This window comes from Garra rufa, chromosome 1 (genome assembly GCF_049309525.1).
Source record: "Garra rufa chromosome 1, GarRuf1.0, whole genome shotgun sequence".
In the NCBI taxonomy this organism is placed as follows: Eukaryota; Metazoa; Chordata; class Actinopteri; order Cypriniformes; family Cyprinidae; genus Garra; species Garra rufa.
The window spans coordinates 11,787,440-11,793,430 of record NC_133361.1 but is presented as its reverse complement, the minus strand read 5'-3'; positions in this window follow the sequence as shown (position 1 = coordinate 11,793,430).

The following is a 5,991-nucleotide window of genomic DNA, read 5'->3' as shown; positions in this document are numbered from 1 at the left end:
CTTCACTCTGTTCCCCTGCCCTGCCAGCTTTAGAAATAATAAGAAAAGATATATCAGATGAAAATTTAAAAATTAATCCTTGAAAGCCATTTTAAAATTAAACCTTACAAAAGGTTTTTGTCCATGAATTATAAAGATTTAAGTTTCAATTCTTCATTTTCACGTCTCCGCTCAAAAATGGGAGTAACAGTTGAGGGGTTAATGCTCAAGTCAAGTCAAGTCAAGTCAAGATTATTTATACAGCGCTTTTTACAATACAAGTTGTGTCAAAGCAACCTTACAGTATTAAAATAATAAAATAAAATGTCAATAATAATGCAAGAGTTCCATATTGCAACAAAGTCAAATTGGGGAGGACTCATCTGGTTCCCATGGCCTTGTGCCGGTGGCCGTTTAGGGTAGGAGTTCTTTCTTGATGATCTGTCTCTGGGGCTCATCTAGTTGACACGGTATCCGCTGACATTCGGCTGTAGGTGCTCTAGGTTTGGACTGGATCCGGGGGACTGCAGTGACCATCTGATCTGGATACGGACTGGATCTGGTGGCTATGGTGACCTGGGAATAAGAAACAAACAGACTAATATTAATGTAGATGCAAGAGTTCCAAGTTGCCACAAAATCAGATTGGAGAGGACTCATCTGGTTTTCGCTGTCTTGCGTCGATGGCCGTCTAGGTGATAAGGTCTTCACTGATGATCTGTCTTTGATGTGGTCTCTGCTGACATTCAGGGCTGTAGAGGATATCTCTGGGTGCTGATGGGTACGGACTAGATCCTGGAGACTGCAGTGACCGTCTGACCTGGATACAGGTGGCTACGGTGACCTCGGAATAAGAAGGAAAGATACTAATATTAGCGTAGATGCCATTCTTCTTCTGATGCAACGAGTACATCAGGTGTTATAGGAAGTGTCCCTGGTTCCGGTTGACCTAAGTAATGCAGCCTAACAATCCTTTAACGGATTTGGATTATGAAATGTATTAAGTGTAGGCCAGGTTAAAGAGATGGGTTTTTAATCTAGATTTAAACTGACAGAGTGTGTCTGCCTCCCGAACAGTGTTAGGTAGATTGTTCCAGAGTTTAGGCGCTAGATAAGAAAATGATCTGCCGCCCGCAGTTGATTTTGATATTCTAGGTATTATCAAATTGCCAGAATTTTGAGAACGCAGTGGACGTGAGGGACTATAATGCGATAGGAGCTCGCTCAAGTACTGAGGAGCTAAACCATTGAGGGCTTTATAAGTAATTAGTAAGATTTTAAAATCTATACGATGTTATAGGGAGCCAATGCAGTGCTGACAGAACCGGGCTAATATGCTCATACTTTCTAGTTCTAGTAAGAACTCTAGCTGCTGCATTTTGGACCAGCTGGAGTTTGTTTATTAAGCGTGCAGAACAACCACCCAATAAAGCATTACAATAATCTACCCTTGAGGTCATGAACGCATGAATTAATGTTTCAGCATTTGACATTGATAGCATAGGTCGTAATTTCAATATATTTTTAAGATGGAAAAATATGGTTTTGCAAATGCTAGAAATGTGGCTTTCAAAGGAGAGATTGCTATCGAATAGGACGCCTAGGTTCCCAACTGATGGCGACAAATTTTCAGAGCAGCCATCTAGTATTAGACTATGTTTTAGGTTATTACTTGTGGAGGTTTTAGGTCCAATAATTAACACCTCTGTTTTTTCAGAATTTAACAGTAAGAAGTTACTTCAGAGAATGATTTCCTGCCAAGGTCAACTACATGAGCAGGGAGCTTTTTCTTGCAACAGACATCAATAAAATGAACTTCCATACTGCTTGCAAGAGACCATTTTAACTTTGCCTAAAATTTAGCCGTGTTTAGCTGCATTTAGTGGCAAAACTTGCCAACAAGCACATTATTAAGAAAGGCCATTTGCAAAGATGCATTAAAAACCCCTAATATTCACTTCTGCTGTGGGTGAAGCTGCATCAGGAACAATTTGTGCGAACATAGACGCATATCATCGGAGTTGGACTGTTTCAGCTCGGTGAGGGCGGGTCTGGGAGATGAGGCTCTCCGACTGCTCCACGGTGTGGCTCTCCGACTGCTCCACAGTGAGGCTCTCCGGCTCCAAAATGGAACCATTGCACTGCTCCTGACTGGGGCTGTTGTGCTGCTCTGCTATGGGGATGTCATTGTACATATATTTTAAATAATAATTATTATTTTTGAACAAAAATCTTGCTCTTGCCCTTAGTCAAGATAAATTCGTAAGCCCTTCGCATCTTCTCCAAAAAATGTCTTGTGACAGGAGTGGGGTGCAGGGTTATTATGTCTGCAACCCACTTATTTGATTTTTTTTTTATCTTCTTTGTCTATAAATAAAATGGGCTTGTAACCCACTGCCTCGAGTTTCCACACCTGAAATGAACAAAAGCAGTTACTACACATTAGTTAAACCCACTGAACTATTAGATACATAAGACCATTTGAGAAAAAGCATTAACACATCTTGTATTTTATATGATCAAAGTTCAATTTCAGATAAGGCCAGAGGTACTGTTTCAGTTTCTTCAGTTTTAGCTTTTTTTTTTTTTTTTTTACTTACTGCAATACGGGCAGAATCAATTATGCGCCCAGCATTTCTGCTTTTCATGACAGATTTCCCCCACTCGCTGTCCAGTGACACCACTTTGTCTTTTAATTTTTGTTTATTGGACAGACTTCCAAAGCAGACAGAACATGTTTTCCTGCTTGCCTGATTGGGAGTCTGGCAAGATGGGCAGGGCCTAAATTTGGGCTTAATAGAGTGAGAGAGAGACTGAGAGGGACAGCACTCTGCAGAGAGACGAGTTAAAAAGACAGACGTGGCTCTTAAAAGTGCCTTTGGTTTGTGTGTGTATGTGTGGCTCGGGTTAAATAAAAAAGAAGTTGGAAGCTGTCAAATTTGAAGGACCTGATAAGAGAGAAAAAACAATCTGAATTCAGAATTACATTTTTACCAGTATTTTTCTTCATCAGTGTTGGCAGATTGGGTAGTTTTTGATTGGTTTTGAGTTGTACTACATGGGATAAAATGGACTTGGACAGGAGGAATTTTGATATCTCTGTTGTGCCAAATGACAGACATGGAAAATAGTTTACAATGTAGAAACAACATAGCATTCTTTAGAGAAGAACACTTAATTTGCTTTATTCTGACATATTAAATAATTGTGATAAGCCACAGTATTGTCATAGCTATGAATACATTTGTATTGTGTACCATTGTTAAGATTTATGTTTTTACTATATCATTTTGTGTGGATTTCTAACAATTACTGGAAAACAAACCAGTCTGGCAACACTGTTCCTCATCTCAACATTTACAAATGGCTAAAGTGTTGTGAGCTACATCTCCAATCATATTACCTTGTATGATTATATGTGAAAAATAAACAAACTTGAATTTAATTGGCTAACTCAGATAGCCTACTAAACATATGATGCAGCTAATTATATTTTTTTAATGTCTGCTGTCATTTACTGCATCACAAAACTACTATCTTGCACTTCTTAAGGTTCTAAACACAACTTTTTGACCTGACTGAACAGTTTTTGTACTGAAGATGTAAGTAATTGTTCACATCTACATACAGATTCTATAGGGAATCCCTGCGCGTCTAAATATGACGTGAAGGGGTACCCTATTCGTCAAAAAGTGACACCGAGGGTTCCTGACCAAGCGTCAATATGGAGTTGGGAGTGAGAATGTGTTGCATATTAATTAAACCAAAGTGGTGAGGATTGGAATGCATACCTTAAGATGTCTTTCTTTGAGAACCTAATAGATGGCTCTACATGTCTGGGGAATAAGTTCGCAGGTGCATTCACACCAGGTGCAAATGGAGCGTTAAGCCCGAGTGATTTATATGTTAAGTCAATGCAAAGACGCGATAGACCTCCCTGTTGGCTGTCATTAAGCCACTCATTAAAAAACCACAACTTGACCCCAATGAACTTATTAATTACAGACCAATTTCGAATCTCCCTTCATGTCAAAGATACTAGAAAAGGTAGTATCCTCACAATTATGCTCCTTCTTAGAGAAAAATGGTATCTGTGAGGATTTCCAGTCAGGTTTTAGACCATATCATAGTACTGAGACTGCTCTAATAAGAGTAACAAATGACCTGCTCTTGTCAACCGATCGTGGTTGCATCTCTCTATTAGTGCTACTGGATCTTAGTGCTGCATTTGATACTATTGACCACAACGTTCTTTTAAATAGACTTGAAAATTATGTAGGCATTAATGGTAGTGCACTGGCTTGGTTCGAATCGTACTTATCAGACCGTCATCAGTTTGTGGCAATAAATGAAGAGGTATCATTTAAATCGCAAGTGCAGTATGGAGTACCTCAAGGCTCAGTACTAGGGCCATTACTTTTTACGCTTTACATGTTACCCTTGGGAGATATCATAAGGAAACATGGTGTTACGCTGATGATACTCAGCTCTATATTTCTTCGCAGCCCGGCAAAACATATCAATTCAAAAAACTAACAGAATGCATAGCTGATATTAAAAACTGGATGGTGAATAACTTCTTACTGTTAAATCCTGATAAAACAGAGGTGTTAATTATTGGACCTAAAACCTCGACAAGTAATGACCTAAAACACAGTCTAATACTAGATGGCTGCTCTGTAAATTCGTCGTCATCAGTTAGGAACCTAGGCGTCCTATTCGATAGCAATCTCTCCTTTGAAAGCCACATTTATAGCATTTGCAAAACGGCATTTTTCCATCCTAAAAATATATCGAAATTACGACCTATGCTATCAATGTCAAATGCTGAAACATTAATTCATGCGTTCATGACCTCAAGGATGGATTATTGTAATGCTTTATTGGGTGGTTGTTCTGCACGCTTAATAAACAAACTCCAGCTGGTCCAAAATGCAGCAGCTAGAGTTCTTACTAGAACTAGAAAGTATGAGCATATTAGCCCGGTTCTGTCAGCATTGCATTGGCTCCCTATAAAATATCGTATAGATTTTAAAATCTTGCTAATTACTTATAAAGCCCTCAATGGTTTAGCTCCTCAGTACTTGAGCGAGCTTCTATCGCATTATAGTCCCTCACGTCCGCTGCGTTCTCAAAATTCTGGCAATTTGATAATACCTAGAATATCAAAATCAACTGCCGGCGGCAGATCATTTTCTTATCTAGCGCCTAAACTCTGGAACAATCTACCAAACACTGTTCGGGAGGCAGACACACTCTGTCAGTTTAAATCTAGATTAAAGACACATCTCTTTAACCTGGCTTACACATAAAACATTAACACATTCCTATAATTCAAATCCGTTAAAGGATTGTTAGGCTGCATTAATTAGGTCAACCGGAACCGAAAACACCTCACATTACATCTGATGCACTCGTTGCATCGTAAAAAAATGGCATCTACGCTAATATTAGTCTGTTTCATTCTCATTCCGAGGTCACCGTAGCCACCAGACCCAGCCTGTATCCGGATCAGATGGTCACTGCAGTCCCCCGGATCCAGTCCGCACCCAGCTTAGATCATGGATCACCACCTGGAGATGACTTCAATAGCCATGGATGTCAACCAGATGAGCTCCAGAGACCGATCATCAATGAAGACCTCGCCAACCTAGATAGCCATCGGTACTACACCACAGGAACCTGATGAGTTCTCTACAATCGGACATTGGTACAAACTGCTGGTTTCGTCTGGCCAGAGGAGAACTGGTCCCCCGACTGAGCCTGGTTTCTCCCAAGGTTTTTTTCTCCATTTCTGTCACCTGTGGAGTTTTGGTTCCTTGCCGCTGTCGCCTCTGGCTTGCTTAGTTGGGGACATTTTCCAGCGATATCGTTTAATATTTGAACTGAACTGACGATGATATCACTGAATTCATTGATGAACTGCCTTTAACTAAAATGTATTATCTTCAGTAATGCGTTACTTACACACTATTGTTCTGTTTAAATACTGTGCAGTTGCTTTGACACAAT